The sequence below is a fragment of the Gallus gallus genome, chromosome 20 (genome assembly GCF_016699485.2).
Source record: "Gallus gallus isolate bGalGal1 chromosome 20, bGalGal1.mat.broiler.GRCg7b, whole genome shotgun sequence".
In the NCBI taxonomy this organism is placed as follows: domain Eukaryota; kingdom Metazoa; phylum Chordata; class Aves; order Galliformes; family Phasianidae; genus Gallus; species Gallus gallus.
The window spans coordinates 1,150,222-1,169,219 of record NC_052551.1 but is presented as its reverse complement, the minus strand read 5'-3'; the positions used below and the strand labels follow the sequence as shown (position 1 = coordinate 1,169,219).

At 46.0% G+C, this 18,998-nt stretch overlaps 1 protein-coding gene across 5 annotated transcripts in view; it reads right to left on the bottom strand.

Moving 5' to 3' along the window:
* The window catches only part of LOC107057310 (protein NDRG3), a 66,645-nt gene that overhangs the window by 37,208 nt on the left and 10,439 nt on the right, over positions 1-18,998 (bottom strand). The gene's annotated exons all lie outside the window — the stretch shown is intronic.

The following is an 18,998-nucleotide window of genomic DNA, read 5'->3' as shown; positions in this document are numbered from 1 at the left end:
GGAACTGGGCTTGTTTAGCCTGTAGAAGAGAAGGCTCTGGGGAGACCTCATTGTGGCCTTCCAGTACTTGAAAGGAGCGTATAAACAGGAGAGGGAATGTTTGTTTACGAGTGTGGATAGTGATAGGACAAGAGGGAATGGTTTTAAACTGAGACAGGGGAGGTTTAGGTTGGATATTAGGAGGAAGTTTTTCACACAGAGGGTGGTGACGCACTGAACAGGTTGCCCAAGGAGGTTGTGGATGCCCCATCCCTGGAGGTGTTCAAGGCCAGGCTGGATGTGGCTCTGGGCAGCCTGGTCTGTGGTTGGCAAACCTGCACACAGCAGGGACGTTGAAACTAGATAATAATTGTGGTCTCTTTCAACTCAGGCTATTCTATGATCCTGTGATTCCTCAGGCTCGCAGTTGAGGTATTCTTTAGCTGCATGCACTGCACAGCTTTTCACTACAATTTCCTGCCCTTACCTCTCAAAATGCACACACTGGAAGATGAGCTTCATGGCAGGCTCCTTGCTTTAGGTGGGCAGACCTCAGGCTTGGCTACTGATCATAAGTGCAGCAGGCTTCATGTACAAGCTCTGAGGCCTGTAAGCAGCATGGGACACATCTCCTCACCCCCCTGTTTGCTTCATGCCAGCAGCATGCTCCTGACCACCTGCACGGGCTGCTCCATGCCCTGTACTGAAACATTGTCTGATGCGGTCAGCTTCCAGCAAAGCAGGTAAAGGGTCCAAATCTGCTTTCAAATATTTTCTTTGGTTACTCACTTTCTGTGTTCCAGATCATGTATTTTTGGGAATGCGTCACACAGTGCTCCACCTCCAACACAAACTGTGACCCCAAGAAGAGAAGCCACGTTGTTTCACCAGTACTGCACCAGCTCCTGCATGTGTGCAGCTGCAGCTTCTTTTCAAAGCAGCATGGCTTTGCCTCCCTTAAATCTGGGCTAGCACCAGGACAGAAATGTCACCTGCAAAATATACTTGCGGACAAGTTTAAATGAGCCCTATTTAACAATAGCTTGGGAAGGAAGAAGTTTGTGGTCAGCCTTCTGTTACTTTTGGAGAAGATGTCCAATTCTAACTAGGAAAAATGTCCCACTGCCACATGTGCAACTCACAGAATGTCCTCCTGTCACCATCTGAATTCACTGGCACCAGCTACAGGGCTGACTGAGCAAGAATGAAAAAAAAATGGAAAAGCCTGCTTTGGGTTACCTGGAGCAGTCCCAATAAAGCACTGAAACTGTGCTGAGCTAACCTCTACATAACAGCCCAAAGACATTTAAAGCAGGGAGGGATACTCAGGATATGAGCTGGAATACCAGATTACTGCTATGAAAAAGCTGCAGATTCCTGTCTCCAGTGGCACCTTTTCTGCTCACAGTTATCTTTCAAAAGCTTTGCAGCATTCCCCTTAACTAGCTGTTTCCCTCATCACACACAAAAGAAGCAGTGCCTATTGCCACCACAAATGCAGCTCATGCAGGTGACATCTCACATTATAATGTCCAGTGCTGCATTACCCAGCAGCTCACAGAGCTCAAACTAAACCACAGAGCCATTTTCACCAGTCTTACGGTGAAGGACATGTTTGAACGGATCTGTGCAAAGAGGCTTTCCCGTCCCCTGGGCCACCTGCTCCCACAAGCCCTGGAGCTCCAGACATCCCGCCCAAAGGGTGTGAGCGCTCCTGGAGGTTTCACCCGATGGACTCTTCCCCCGGGGAAATATCCCGTGCTCCTCCATCAGCACTGACTACAACTGCTGCACCTCCCTACTCATCCCCTCCAACACCACCAAGCTCCCAGGCACGCAGAAGCAGCGCACACACCGAGCCCCCACCTCTCAGCTGATGCAGGGGCTTACTCTCAAGCAGCTTATGATCAGCTCTGGCTGCTTTCCACCAGATCCTTTCATTTCTTTCACAGTTTTATTTTCAAACTGCCTTGTTCCAACCATGCTCCCTACTGACTGCGAGTCTTAAGAAAAAAAAGCCACCACATTTGAAGATGTATTCCATTGAGCAAAGTGTTCCAGAAAATGATGGATCAGCAATGTATTCTACATAGATACACAGAGCCTTGACACCCAGCCGAGCCCTCCTGCCATGTGGGAGGAACCACCACTCACGTCATGATGCAGCTCAACATGTAGTCAGACCTGAGCTTTCATATTCTGCAATGCAATTGTGATTGATCTTTTTGAACTCCTTTGTTTGAAGCACTACTGGGATGGGAAAAGAAAATCAAACAAGAAGAATTTTTAGAGTTATTTCCATTCTAAAAATAAAACTACCTTAAACTTTTTCATGTTGATTCACACATATAAATTATGCAGCCTACAACTGATTTGATAAGACCTATTAATCAGGAAAGGAGTTGCACTGAGTAGTTCTGATCTCATCTCTTGGCATGCACATTGTGATCCAGCCCAGCCTGGACAACCCGGCCTTGGAGCAAGCACAAAATCACCTCTGCTGCTCAGCAAACCAGCCCAGCTGGGCCTGGCACCAGCACACTCACGCAGCTAACATGGCAGTGTTGTGCAGATACATATGTTTTTTATTCCTTTATTCTCTCTCCTCCCCCCCGTTAAAGGCTGCTGCTTTCTCCATGTAGCACTGCTCCTCGGAGCTCCCTGACTGAGCGTTTCTGCCTGGCTGCCTGCCCAGCCTGCACCACCTGAAGGACAACCTCTTCCCTGCCATTAGTGTCATTACTTCAACGCTATCATTACTGCTTGCCGCTGCCCCCTCCATCATTTCCAGCCTATGAATTAATTTCCGAGCAGAAAACACCCTTCTGTGCGTCACGTTCAATTTTCAAGTCCTGCTCCTCGTCAGGCAGCTGGCCAACAGAAGAAAGACGACTCAAATTAACACAGCTAAAGCCAGTAATGGATACGGGGCAACTAAAAATCAATTCAGGATGTAATTTCATTACTCATTTAATACAATTGTGAGTTGCGGCCAGAAGTGGTGCTCCTGTCCTCTGTCCCTGAGCCAGGCAGAAACTCCTTCCTTTTCCCTTCGCCAGGCTGACAGCACAGAAACAAGGCGAGCTACTCGCTCTGCAGGCTGTACCATTCTGGAGAAGTTTGCACCTGGATCAGTGATGAAAATGCACCTTTGGCTCCTTGCACACCACATTTTTCCTAAATCTGTCCTGCATGAAGACCTTGTTTGAGATCCAGTTGCAAAAACACCCTGCATTTTTTGGCAGGGTTAGCGCTTGCTTTAATCACAGAGTCAACAACGTACGTGCCCACGGCACTACCAGCTGGTACATGAGGAGGGAGAACAGCATGACTGTTCTTATCTATTTGGACAGAATATAAGGCAGAACTCAATTTGCTAGCCTGAGCTTTCTTGCTGCAGGGAACAAAATTTTCTTCTCAGCATTTCTGAACAGGGACAGCAGACCCTCAGGTCCCCATCCTGCCCTGCCCCACTGTCCCCTTGCAGCCAGGACCAAAGCCTCACCCTGCTGTCCCCATTCAGCCAGGACCCAGCCCTGCCCCATGTAGTGCTGTGCCTGCCCAGCCGCAATGTGAGCAGGTAGAATACAGATGCTCTGCTACGCCAGATTTCTGCTGTTTCAGGGAATTTAATAAGTCTATCAGGGGATCATGAGAACATTAGGATCCACTCAAGGTATGTGGCAAGAACAATGGGAATGGAATGACAGTACGATCTGCCTCTCAGGAAAATCATTAATAAAGCTCAAGTCATGTCGCAGAACTGCAGACTCAATTGCTGAGTTACCAACGCAGAAGAAAAACTTGAAATGCAAGATTATTAACGTGCTGAGAAGATTGATAAGAAAGTCTCCAAGTAGTGCAGACTACATGTATGTATACACATACTGTATGGTTAGGGCATGCCATATAAACGTGCTTTGTAAGTTGCATAGATTGCTCACAGTACTGTGTAGTGAATGACCTCTGATGTCAGCTCCAAACCCTGCAGTCCAAGCTGACAATCACGTATGTATAACATCAAGGGCAGTCACTCACTACAGCCTTTGTGGTTCTCCCTCGACACAAGTAGTCAGGGATATCTATGCATCAGTACCTCATACATATCAGCATGGGCATTCGTGTTACAAATTCCTCAAGCAGACAGAAACCCTTTGATAGAACAGGCAATCTGTCTTGTTTTGGAGATGGCTGAAAGATACGGGATGCAGCCACTCACCATATCTTCTTCCAGCTCTAGTGAACACCCTTTCTCAGGAGCTTTGGGAGCACTCTGTAAATATCTACATGAATACAGCAGAGAAGTATGATGTTCACTGATGTACCCATACCAAATGCTGTCCAGTGACACTGAGCACACAAAGACACAGTGACCCGTTTCTCAGGAGCAAACTGAGGCAGGGCTCATTACAGTTGCATTTGTAGGAAGCATTATTCTGTGTGAATGTAATTTTGAAGACTATTACTTGAAGATCTGCTTTTAATTAAAACACACCACACCATTTGGCTGAACACTGTAGCGTGATAGAAAGCCAACTGGAGAATAGATGAGTTCACCCAACGGTCGCTGCATAAAACAGGCACTGAGGACTGGCAGAGCCATCACAGCCACCCAGCAAATTCTTGGCATCAGCAGCACCTCTGAAACCACTAGGGAAATCCCACAGCAGCATGCTTTGTGACACAGGCAGAGCATGGGAGCTGGAACATACACAGCAACAGCAGGTGGTTCTGCACTCAGAGAAATGTCTGATGGCTAAAACTCACCGAAGAGAACAATTTAAAACCACATTTTCATTCTTGCTGAATTTGTAGAACTTCACAGGGTTGTGTTTTTTTCTTAAAGTCAGGTTTGCTTTCTGTGACATGAACAATGGAGTCACTGCTCCACGGTGGGAGCAGGAGCAAGGAGTGGGGATACAACGTTCCATTCAGGAGAACACAGTTCAACTATTCAAGGCTGTGGGGGTAAATAACTTCAGGAGATTTGAAATGTAACAGGACAAGAGGGAACAGCCTCAGGTTGCACAAGGGGAAATTCAGGTTGGACGTTAGGAAATACTTCTCAGAGAGAATGGTCAGGTGCTGGAAGGGGCTGCCCAAGGAGGTGGTGGAATTACTGAACCTGGAAGCATTCAAGAAACGTTCAGATGTTCTATTGAGGGACATGGTTTAGTGGGAGATATTGATGGCAGGTGGATGGTTGCACTGCATGATCTTGGAGGTCTCTTCCAACCTTGATGATTCTACGATTCTATATGTAAGTATAATAATGTAAGTTACGGTGACTCCTATCAGGTTGAATTCAGTCTTACATACCTGGGATACAGCAAAAACATTCCCCAGCATCAGCATTTAATAGACCTTCACATCACATAGCTTATTAGTTTCAGATACATTACTTAGAAACTTTAAGATAATTTTAAAAAATACCACATAAGACCTCATGTCATTAAAAACATTAAGAATAATGATATTTAGACTGGAAATCCATAATACCATGTACACTCCTACAAGAACATCTAAATACTGCAAAGAAAGCCTGAACAACACACAAAGACTTCTTTCCAAAGTAGCTGAAGATACCAATACAGGTGACTTTGCTTCAATACGCTGCTTCTGTATGAGGCTGTCACCAGGTGGGTTTCATGTGTAACCCTCTGGGGGTCATCCAGCACTGCCTCCTTACACCAGGGAGGACCAACCTCAAAGCCTGAAGATACGAAAACATCGAAGCATGTCAACTCCAGCATTACAAACCCCTCTCATGAAGAAAACTGTTTCCTTGTATTCAGTAGGAATTTCCCTTCTTGCAGCTCTCACTGCAAACCTCTGAGAAGAGCCTTGTTTGTCTTCTCTAATGCTTTTTTTATGTAGTGGAAGGTAGATGCACAGTCAGTGAGATTTTTGACCTGAAAACATCATAGATTAGAATAAAAAGAAAAGTGAAAGCACAAAATAACAACTGCTACAGCCAGACATCAGCACTACTTAACATTTCACTTTCTAAAACCTGTTAATAAGTACCCAAGTCAGATACTTTGCACTAAGGGCTGAGATGGAGCAGAAATTCACCTCCTGGTGGATTTTTCAGGCAGATGTTAATTTGTCAAAATAACAGGTTTAATATTAAAATTCTACCCCTCTCCTTCTGAATAATATTTAACAGTTTCCAGAGTAACAGCACAAAGAGCTGCTCTGGCTCTGTGCAGTGTAAGCTCTCATCTCTGCTGGTGCAGCTCAGGAGCGAGTGCCCAGGGACAGCAATGGAACAGCACCCAATGCTATTTCCTCCGTGCTTCAAAGCACACTTCAGAGAACTCTGAGTCAGATGCCGTTGAAGCTTCTTCCCCAGTGCACTAAAATGCTGCTCTCCTTCTGAACAAAGAGGTTGTCACCGTAAGGGTTTGTGCTGCTGACACTGGTAAGGAAGCCTTCCCCATGAAATCTAGTTGGGTGCCTTTCTCCCTGATGGTCGCAAACATGATGAGTATGTTACCCCTGAAACACAGAATACCCTCATTCCAACAAGACGATACCTGAATTCTGTACTCAGCACAAGGTAACATACATGCCTAAACCAAAGCCCAACTCCTTTCCTATGACACACAGCGACAGCTCAGAACAGAGACAACTTCCCAGAAACTGGTGCATGTTGTTCAGAGGACTTTCCCAGTGCCGAGCCCTCAGCAGAACAGCAAGCAGTAGAGCACCCAGCTCCACAAAAGCCTTTTCACAACGTACCCTCTGCAGAGGTGAGCCTGCCAGCACTCACCTGGAGAGAAAGGAGCAGGCATCTCCACATTTAATATTACCTCACTGCATCATTACACGCATGTTTTTCCCCATACTTTTCAGCAGAATTTATATTGAAGACGGTGCTGATACAGTCACCTTGGAAATAAAATGAGTGCCTCAGTTATTTCTGGATTTCTTCTAATCCAATATCTCTGCCCACCCCCTGGCAGGCTCCATGCCTTATGTGTTTGGAAAATGGCAGAAATCGTTCCCTACTCTCTGTCTGATATTGCAGTGCTACAGCCATGAATTCCAAAGAAACACTTAGAGATTTAAAACGTTCTAAAGAAAGGGACTTCATACCATAAGATGCGATTAAGACCTTGTTAGTCAGGTGCTATCATGTTATTAACTCATGACAAATGCAACTGTAAAGAATAATATATTAGTTTTAGCAAGCATCATGGAACCAAAGCCTAGATTTTTTTCCGAACCTCCTTCACAGCAACTTAAGCTGATGAGTTTTAGCTGATTGCTGGAGAGGGTCTAAGAGTACACACAGACCTGAAAACAATCGTTAGCAGTTAAGCCTTAATAATCCAATTACCCTGGATCATGTGTAAGACTTGAAAAGTAAAATGATAATAACCCACGTTATTACAGAGTGCCCCCTCAGCAACTCAGGCGCCTGGCTCAGCCTCCAGCAAAGACAAACCCTGCTCAAAGTGCAGCGGGCTGCACGCATACACCAGCCTCCCCTGGGCAGCATGGGCTGCAGTCACAAGCTCACACTGCAGCCCAGCAAACAAGACCCTGAAAGTGGTGGGTTATTTAGGAATTGCCAAGAGACCCCATCACCACCATCCCCACTCCAACAGACCCCATCACCCCAATCTCTACTCTTTATTGACCCCATTTCTTCTCTTTCAAACTCACAATATCTCCATGTTAGATCTGCAGATTGAGGCAGCATCTTTTGTTCAGCTACTGGGGGGGGGGGACAAAAACAAAAAAAAACCCACAAGCTTCTGGGACTGTAAGCCCTTCTCCAGGTCTGAAAGAAACACACAACTGAAACACAGCTCAAAGCACAGCTCACCTGAGCAGTCCAAGTTTACGAGCGCACAGCAGTATCTCTCCTTACAATTAAGAGATATTCAGCAAGATGCTCTGAATCAGTGTAAAATGGCCAGAAATTAATTTACATGGTGAATATATGAACACAAAAACACATAGGTAAAGAGCCACAAACGAACAACACCTGAACAGTAGAAGTATGTCCTTTTAAAAAGGCTGACGTCTTACAGACAACACAGTAAGAGCATAATGAAGGACACGTTGGTCCACCCATGCTGGAAGATTCCATCAAACCAAAACCTTCACCCACAGCCTCTCCTACTCTAAATCCCGCAGACCAGACCTAAAATCACACTAGTACCACATTGCCTGGCATTCTGCCGTTGCATTGTTTCTGTAGTAGTTCAAACTGGAACTACCTGCCCAAACTGGCCACAAGCGAGGCTGTATGTTATGATCTGTACGGACTGTATTTGACTTTACTGGTTGTTTTTTTGTTTGTTTTTCCCATCAAAGCACTTTGTTAAAGAGTTGTATTGATTTTGCCCAGAGAAAAATGATCTGAGGGGTTGTTTCAGTCAGGCTTCATAGTCCTACTCCAACATTCAAAAGGATTTCTCTTATGAAAAGAGCTCTACAGCCCAGCTTTGAAAGCAACCAAACAATGATCTGATGGATTATTAACTGTCGAACAAATCAGCCTAAATGGAGGGAACTGCTCCAACAGATTAAAACTTCAGTGCTCCCAATTCAAAAGTACCTCGGCTTGGTTTGTTTGGAGCCTGTCACCTGCCACTTTCATTTGGTGGTCTTTTTTCACTGGAAAAGACAGGGAATTATTGGTTCATATTCAATCCATGCTGCTAAGACTTTATGTTCCCATTACAACCTATTCAAAGAGATCTTAAGACTGGAGGGTTTCAATCTATTAACCATGTTCTACAAGAAGCCCGTTGCGCACCTCTCGCTTTCTGGCCTCCCTTTCCAGCAGCTCTCCCAGTGTCCAGGGTCTACAGGATCAAGGAGACCAGCACCCGTGCAGCAGTCACCATGTAGGCACACCGTGGGTTCATGCAGTACGAAGTCCTAACCCATTTAACGTCCCCTCAGATTTCTTCTCATTCCATTCCTTTGCTCTTTCTTGTCACCTTTTTCTCTTTTTTTAGTTCTCTCATTCTCTACACTGAATTTGCCAAAATAATTATGTTGATAATGAGCTCTGGTGTAGATCACATCCAACACTTTGCCACATTACAGGCCCATTTTTCACACATCCTTGGGGAGATATATCAGAGTTCCTCTTCCAAAACATGCTGTAATTCTTCCACATACCTTTATAAACACACAGGCAAACTCCCCATAACACCCTGCTTTCCCTGCCATTCTCATTTCCTAACTGCACACAGATGAAAAAAAAATACAACCCCTGAGAAAAAACTACCTTTTCTAAAGCTAATTTTTAGAAATATTCCCTGAATTGTGAATATTGATATTTTTTCTTAATTAAATATTTTCAATCTAAAAAGTTCTTCCATATTGACCTCAAGTTTTTTGTTGCTTTGTTTTTAAATTAGCTCTTTTGAATAGACATCGTGCATTTCTATATGAGCTACACCTGGTTTGAGCTCACTGCACCATGGCCCTAAGAACCAACCCAGCGTGATATAAAAGCCCAGAAGAAAATTGCAGGTACAGCATTTTTAAATCAATTTGAGCCATACAGGCACATAAACACTGCAGCAGCAGCTGCCCTGGAAAACATCTGCAAACAGTGCACTCCAAGAGAAGGCATTTAAAACAAAGGTTCCTACAGTGCAGGCTGCAAAGCCCTTCTCCAGTACTGGCTTTTCACTTGCAGCAGCCATACAAACTTTACAGACCTTACATATCAAATACTTTCCCTGACCTCCTTCCTGCACCAGCAGTGTGGGAGCACAAGCAGGGATGGAAGCAACACCCGGTAGCTGGGGTGTCCACGCACAGCAGCAGACAAGAAGTCCTTGGCTTCTTTAAGAACCATGATTAAAGATGGGTACGGTGGGAATCATTGCAGGCTCAGACATTTCTCACAAAAAACCAAACACATCAATCTGATTTGAGTAATTAATCTGTTTGTAGGCTTTACTCTGTTTTCCAGGACCTGCTGCTCCCCCGGTGCTGCTCACCACACAGCCCTGCCCCACTGCTTTCACAGTGGGGCTGGGAGTGCTGCAAAGAACTGATCTGTGCAACTCCTTCACCAACCATGCTGCAACTGGACGGTGCCATTTCTCTGGCCATCCTGTAATTCTGCACGGAATAACTTCCATTTAACAAAGAGGCCAACGCTTTCCATTGCCCCTCAGTACCAGCAATCCTCCTCCTGTTAAACATTCATCTCAGTTACAGTTTAAATGTTTAGTTTTCCTTTAAATGAAGCTGTAATCAAGCAAAAAGACCTTTCAGGACCCAGCTGCCAGCAAGAAATCTCACTGCCCACTGCCCGCCCAGGCTCAGCAGGCAGCGGCCGTCCAGCTGCAGATCTGACACCTCAGCCCCTGGGAAAGATGGCACTTATGGAAAAGCACTGGTTGTGAAAGCTAGGCCTGGGCTCATGAAGCCACTTGGAATCCCCACTGCCGAGAAGGCCTGTGATCCAGAAGCACAGCAGGAGCTCTGAGGGTTGTGATATACGATGGGATAGAAATGCCTCAGGCTTTGCTAAAGGAAGAGCTTCAAGACCGTAACTCAAGTTCTGCGAGTCCTACCTGATCAAAAGCTTTGGCAGCCCTAAGACTATACCCCCTTAAATCGTTTTTAGGCCAACAAGATGACTGATGATGGCTTCTACATAAGCAGTTGATCTTAATGTGGAGGCATGATAAAAATAGCAGCACAAGTGCCATGTTTACCATCAATCCACAGACCGAGCTGACGTCTGAAGGCTACAGATCTGAGAAAACGCTAATGCCTCCCATCACAGCATCAAGCTACAGAAAGGCAAGGCACCCGCATCACAGCTTCTCGGTTCAGGCAATTAATGCTTAGTCCCAAATTAACCTTTCTGGCACATGCTGTTTCAAGCCATTTTAATCATTTCCCATCATTTTCCCCCCACCAACCTCTACTTACCAAAGAGCCAGCCATACGCTGGAGCCCTGCATTGAGGCCCAGCACCACTCCTGCTGAACAGTTCTTATTTTATGATGGAATGACAATGGTTGTTCTACCTTCATGTGAAGTCAAAGTTTTCTACTGTATCACACAATTAAATATATTTGATTTCTTAATTTTTCCTTTTTTTTTTTTAAACAGCTGGGTTAAGCTTCTTCAATTTCAGTTTTTACTGTGAAGAAAATGCTGCCTTTAATAAAGAAATATGAATCAATCGAACTCAGAAGAAAAAAAAGCAGCTACCTTGTGAAAGGCCAATGGAAAATGTATGCTATCCTTCTACCACTGACAAGAAAAGCTAATGCTCAGTGAGTTCCTCTGACGTTGGTCTCAGAAGTCCCATGCAACATGACATTAAAAGCTGGCATTTCAAGGCTCTCCTGGGCTTGCCTGGCAACCTAAATAAAACACATACCCACTCAATTCATCTCCGCCAGAGTTTAAGAGTGCTCCAGGAATACTGCTCCCCATGTGAATAAAAAAGCAGGTTACAGACTTCTAAGAATCCTTTAGGGGCCACTGCACAGTCAGGAAAAGCTGCTATTAGCCAGGAAATATCATTTTCTAACACCTACAAACACTGCCAAAAATTGAACGCAGTCATGTGGAACCGGCAGCAGGCCCTCCTCCTGCATCGCCACCCAGTGAGCTCTGCCAATTGTTCTAAAGACACTTCCACACAGTGAGAGTGGCCAGATGTGTACCATGACGGTGGCCCAGAATTACACTCGAAAACACTTTGTTTGGACTGTTGCTACCAGGCATAACAGCAAAAGCCAGTTCTCACAGTGTAAAGCAAACTGCTGTCAGAAGGGCTCGATGCTCCCATCACACCAGTGAGGCTGCTGTCATACATGTGGCCAGTCAACCCAGCAGCGAAGCTGTTGCTTCCTGGATTTTAAAGGGCTGCTTTAGTACACGGATACAGGAGTAATCCGCTTCAACAGCATCTGTCAGGCTGCCTAAAGTTTGGGAATCACTGCTGACACTCCTCTGCATTTGGAAACAGTTTGTGAAGACAAGAGGAGGACACACATCATACAAAACAGTAATTCATATTCATCAGGCGTGAGCAGGAAACAAAACAAAAACATGACAGTAACAAGCATTTGGCAAGGGCCCAAGAAGTCTCCATCACTGTCTCGGTATGACTGCCCCAGGCCAGAAAGCTGTGCGTATCTACACCTGCTCACGTCTTCCATTTTTTATTTTTCTCCAAATCTTCCAGTCATCTCCCACAGTACAGTTCTTTTAGAAGGGAGGAATTTCTCTTCCGGGAACTGTGTTGCTCAGCCCTGCCTGTGCCCCCCCAGCTCTCCAGCATGCACCACAGAACTGGGATGCTCCCTGAGAAGCTCATGCCAGCAGAGGTCCCGACCTCCCTACAGGCACGCAGGGCTCAGCAGCAGGGAGTGCTGCAGCACAGCCACTCACTGCCACGGCCATTGAGACTTCCCAGGGGACGTCTGTGCAAGAAGCACACATTTCAGACAGCTCCCGCTGTATGAGCACATCCACAGAAAAAATTAGTCAGCAACGACTTGCACAGCAGTCTGCACACATCCTCTTACCGCATACAGTATGCCCAGACAAGTGCATATTCAACTACATCGAACAACCACAGCTAATGAAGTCCGTTCGGTTTTAAGGCCCAGTAGTTCCTTTTCTGAAGATGTTTTCCATCTGCAAACATCACACTCAGATGTTTGGCATAAAAAGAACCCTTCTGGATATCGGAACTAGACATACCAATGGCTGATGTCTTCTAGGATTTGCAATCCTGCAGAAGCAGACAGCTTTTGTGAGCAAGAGATGATCACATGAGGGCTGGGTGCTTTGTGCAGCACAGCCTGCAGCAGGACTCGGACTTCATTCTGTCTGTGGCCCAGTAAAAGTTCTTCTGAGTTTCAGATCCCCTAGAGCCAGTCACTTTGCATCAGCACCCACCTCACACCGTCATCCCCAGGAGTGGAACAGCCACAAACTTCAATGCCATTTAAAAACAGTTACAATCGCACAAACTAAGTGTCCAAAGATAACGCTTGCTTGGGTGCTGCCCAGTGGGAGTCTGTTCCTGCTCCATGTGGTCAAAAGAATTTCTCTAAACCTTCACTATCAGGACAGGGCATGCTGCACTGCAGGCTTCCCAGGCTGGGCTACGATCGCGCTGCTGGAGCACATTGTACCCCTCAGTGATGGAACCCAACAATTTGGGGGATTTTTTCAGTATTCCACTGGAAACAAATAAAAATGAGACTTGATTCTCAAAACAGCCCAACTCGCTTCAGCTTCTTCTTAGTAGAAGCAGTAACCTGATCTTCCTCACTAACTCATCCACACAGACCAACCTCCAGCCTCAGCTCTGCTTTTGTATTCATTTTGCTTGAAAAACACCCAATTTTTGCAATTCAAACTTCGGTGTTAAAATCATCATGATGACAGGCCAGCAACTGAGAAAGCACAGTTGACTACTGTAGATGACACCGACTCCTCTGTCCATCATTCAACTTAAGGACAGACCAATATGAAAGGGTGGTACATAGGTGCGCCCAGTGCTACCAGAGGACAAATGTCACAATTCTAACCAGGGAGATCTGTTACAACGTGGTACTCACAGCCTGACACGGGCCCATACAAGGTCTCATAGAGGAGCTATCTTGATGGAGAGCCTTCTGAACAGCCCACCCTGCCTCTTCTTTCTCCCTACGCAATAACATTCACTTTATGCAGGCAGTACACACAGCGCAAAATGCTTAAGGATACTTCAGCTTCTAACAATCCCAAATGTGACCAAAAATAGCTGTTAGAGGTGAAGGAACACTCTGACATTTAAAAACAAATGAATGTTTCCAACTACCTATTTATCTTAGATGTGCTGATAATTATTGTTTTGTCCCATGGCTGAGCACGTGGACATTTGCACTGAGTTCTGCCTCGCTGCCTGTCAGGCCATGGACGAGGCTCCGTGGCATTGTAAAATGAGAAACAAGATCTCCCCAGCTTTCCTGAGCACGTGAATAACTGCATTCTGTAATGTTCCTGTCCTACCTCACAGAACAAAGAAGCTGACTTCGTAACAAGGACTTTGACAAAATGCACATCAGGCTGAACTCCATCAGCAGAACATGAAAGCTGGAGTGTGACAGAAGGGCTGAAGAGCCGCTTCCCCAGCTGAGGAGCCCGACAGGGGCTGCAGGTACACACCGGGCAGTGCCTGAGCTGGCACAGGGAAAGCAGGCTTCAGCCACACAGCTCCTGAGCCCCATCATCACCGCGTGGGAAATCAACACAGAACCACATCTCACTCCTCCTTCTGTTGAAGAAAATGCACCAATCCAAGCCATACAGCTATTATTTATGCAAGTCAACTTTCCCCTCTTGCCTGTGCAAAGGTAGAAACACCTACAGGAACAGAAGAGAATGAAGTCCACACACAGGATGGCAATAATACCAGCTCCCTACTGATTTACCTAAATGCACAAAACTCCTAGTTTGTCGTCTTTAAGAAATTCCAGGTATGGATTCATGGTCAGCTTGTTTTTCTGTCCCAGCACAGTGAGAAGTCCACGAAGCAGTCACAGAACCGATGTGACTGGCAGCAAGGTGTGACTCACACACCAAGTCATACCCATATAGCCACAGCGTCACATTCACAACAACCCGAAAAACACAGCGCCCATCCACACAGACACTGCCACTGCCTTCAGTCTACAGTGCAGCTGAGCCTGGAGGGTCACAACTACCAGCAGCAGCAGCAAGTACAGAAATACACATTTAACTAACTGAATTGATTCTAATCAAATCCACGTGTTCATACACTATCAGTACATCAACACTAAATCAGCATTAAATTCCAATTTGTTGGGTTCATTTGCAGCCAGGCCTGCTGGCAGGCCCGATTCCTCACGTGGCAGCAGGAGGCAGCAGGCAGGGCCGTGAGGACAGGCGTCTGCTTCTAGCGGTGATGAAACCACAACACAAGATAACATCCAGATAGCTGTGCAGCCATAGGAATGATTGGGAAAGCCCTCTCCAGTGCTAATAACAAGCTGAAAAACAGACGACAGGGTAGGGATAAGTGATCAATTTCCACATGGGAGGAAGACAGCCAGGAGCCTTTTGCAGTGCTGTGTTGCACACTGCATTCCCAACTGGCCTGGAATAGGGGGTAAGGGAAGAATCAGAGCCTGCTGAGGATGTCAGCTATTCCCACGGCAGAGATAAGGGCTGGCTGAAGAGCTGCAGAAAACCTGATGGGACTGAAGAATGGACGATAAAACCACAGATGAAATTCCATAAGAACAAAGCGCACAGAAAAAAAACCAATCCTAATTTCACACGTAAAGCGATGCGCTCCAAACTGGTGATTAACATCCAGGAGCTCCTGCTGCAATCATGACCAACTGATAAAACCATCAGCTCACACCCATCCAGCACTTCAAAAAACCCAATCTAACACTAGGGAATTGTTTGGAAAGAGATGGAATTAAAGCACCACACAAAGCTATAGCTCGCCTGCGCCTTGAAGCCAGGATGCAGCCTGCTCCTTCATTTGGAGGGGACACATCACAAGTGGAAAATATATTTTAAAAGGAAACAGGGTTTGAAAAGATAAACAGTGAGGAATAATTGATCAGGCCAGGGCTCTTCTGCCTGGAAACAGAGCCTGCAGCAGTGACATACGACTGAGTCTATAAAATCATCAGCTGCACAGAGAAGGTAAGCAGATCAGTTGTTCACTGTTTCCAAACAATAAAAAAGCTATGAGATATCAACTGAAGGTAGCAGCTGTCGAGTTCAAAATAAAAAATGCTGACACGTTGAGCTCCCGCAGCATTGCCTGTGCTCCAGAAGGCCTCCCCCAGGATGCCAGCAGTGCTATACATTCAAATGGACCAGAGACACAGAGGCATGACTACAGAAGAAAAATGCATTAACCATTACCTAAATACATGAAAATGACACGGAGCTCCGGACATCCTAGAGCTGGCGAGGGGTAAGAGGGCTCAGACAAATGCCCATCTCACTTGTCCGACCTCATGCTCTTTCCTAAGGTATCCCTTTCAGTCACTGCCAGGGAGGAATGGCAGAATAAGTGCTTTCACCTGGTCCTGCGGCTGTCCTTACACCACTAACATTGATTACATCTCCGGTACTCCTCAGCCCTTCATTGAAGTCATTCAACTTGCTTACCTGGCAAAAGCTGATCTTCTGGGGAGTGAAGGACTTGCAGAGGCTGCCTTCGTGCCCTGCTGATTTAGCATGCTGAGCCCATTCAGGACAGCACCCGGCAAGTGCTGCAGGTGCTACAGGAGAGCAAGAACAGCACCAGCCCTCTTCCAAGCCAACGGGATGGTTTAAGATGTAACATACAGCTTCGCCTCCAAAGAACAAATGAAAAGAAGGAAGCAGATTGCTTATATTCTCTGTTCAACAGAAAAGCTATGATTCAGCTCTTGTGGGGAAAAAAATAAATAAAAGAGGAAAATAGTTTCACATTTTTTAAATTCAACTGGTACTTATGAATAAAATAATCAGTCTGGCTTATATACAACTGAATAGTAAAGGTTACTTTAAAATTAAACATTGCATCTACAGCCTCCAGCGTACGTGAAGTGAGGAACATGCCATGCCTCCAGTGAACTAAAACCTGTTGTAAATAGAGAAATGCATCCAAGCCTGGCAAGGACCACAGCCAAAGGAAAGCCAAGTTATTCCTTCCACTACTTCTGCAGCAGCAACTTGATCGCTACGTTAACTGGTGCTACGTGCGCCACAGAAGCCAAGGGGCTGCGACCAGGCAGAATAAAGTGATCCACTGATAAGAATATGCTATTAAAAATACAGGAAGTCCCACTCCTACTGCTGAATTTACAAGAAGAGAAGTGAAGACTAAGTGAGATTACTGGGATCTCCCACCAGCTCTGATTTGCAGAGCAGAGGGCACGCTCTCCCACAGCCATTCCCACACCGGCACCACACTACCACTACCTTGCCCAGCATCTCACCAACATAGCCAAAACACTGAGGCTTCTGGAGCGAAAGCACAGAGTTTTATTATTCCTCCCAAACCACATTCATATGAACAACGAGAGCGTTGTGATGCATTAAGAGAGATACCAGATACGTTTTCTTCAACATTTTAGAGAGAAGTAGGAAAAATGCTCCTCCAGTCTCCTCTACCAATCAGGGGTTAAATCAGGCTGTGACAATCACAGACACAAATAGCCTTAGCCAACCCTGTGCAAGTGTCCCACTGAGGCTTAAGAGCCATAAGCAGCAGAGGCACATGCACTTATAGCTGAGGTGCAGATGGCAGATGATGAGCAGAAGCTGAGCCCTGAGCAGAGGGTTACGGTGTGGGCGCTGACTACAGCTACAGGAACAGGGCTCACTGAGGGGCTGGCTTTCCCTTTTGCAGGAGATGAGAGCAGCGGTAACCCGGTGAGCTGTTGTTGGTGAGAACGGCAATTAAATACTTCAGGAGGAAAATCTGCGTTCTGTTGCACATGAAAACCAAATACAAAATTTTAAAAGTTGATTTGCTTTCTCTGTGTTTTTTTGTGCTTAAGACCATCTCACAACCTCATCAGCTGCTTCAACAGGAATACCTATACATCACAACTGTGCTGTAACGCTCACCTTCGGCATGCAACACAGGAATGGTTAAGAACGGAAACCATCTTAGCACCACCTTCCACAAGATTTCCTATCTTTAAGAAAGCAAAGCATACATTCCACATAACAAAGCCTCTGAAGTACAAATGTATTGTTACACTTATGTTTTCCATTGAAGAACATTAAGGATCCTGCCATACGTGACCAATGTGAAGCACAATCCGCATATGGAAGCACTGAAGGATTTCTGAAGGTGATTTGAGATTAGGAAGACACAAATTAAGCACATTTGTTAACTTCAATTCGTTTTTAACCTAACGTATAAAATGAAAAGCCAGGGATATCATTAACATCTCCAATAATGCTGCTTCCAGCAGTTGCTCGGCTCTCATTTTATCCAGCTTCCACATTTGCAAAGCCAAGCACCTCACTAACAGCCAGCTATAGCCCATGCTAAGCTCCTGCCCCAGCAGCCAGCTTCAGCACTTTGTGGGCCACACACAAACTAAGTTTCAATATCCCAAACAAATAAGAGTGGTAGTCATTCTCAGGCCTGAGTCCACAATCCGAGCCCAACAATCCACGATCCAACTGAATCCTAAGGGTTGCCTCGTTTCTTCAACAGCCTACCTGCAATTCTGTCCCATCTGAGTGCGGGCACGGATCTGTTCCCCTGCTCCAAATCAGCTATTGGCCAGAAGAGCTCCAAGCTGATATTGATAATGGATTAAAAAACCATGCAGCTCTCAGACTTTACAAAACCCACCAACCTTTTACCACAGACCAACAGGCTGGGGCCGAACAAAGACTGATGGATTTAGGAGACTTTTGCCCTCTTGCTTCTTACAGAAAAGGAAAAGCAAAGCCACAGGGATGAGCTCCCGAGTCCTGTCTGAATCCAGGAGGCTCACACACACACCTGACAGGAGAGCTGGGTTCTGCCCCAGCTGGGATCTCCACCTCCTCACCACTGCAGCCCCATGGCTGTAGGGCTCAGCGCCCCGCTCAGCCCCGGTGTTGCTGCACTGCCCGTCCCACAAGCCGACCATCTGTACATGGGATCTGCAGTGATAGCTGTTATCATAACACAAGTGTTCCACATGGCTACACCGCTCCCATCGCTCCCTGGGACTTATGTTCCATATCAAACGAGCAGGTGTTTGCCCATAGCGACGGCGTAAGTCAGCTAAAGGCTATGGGTTTTTTTTTTTTTTATCAACTTATTCCCTTCCCGTTCGTACAATGACAAAACTGTACCGTCGTTTTTTGCTAGGAAAAGGAAAAAAAAAAAAAAAGGAAAAGAAATCAGCAGCCAAACGCTGCTATTGCGGAGCGCCGAGCACGCCGAGGGGAAAGGCGGCCGAGGGAAAGGCGATCGGAGCCCGCAGCACCGGCTGTCAGCACCGCGGCCGCACCGCCGTCAGCGCCGGGGA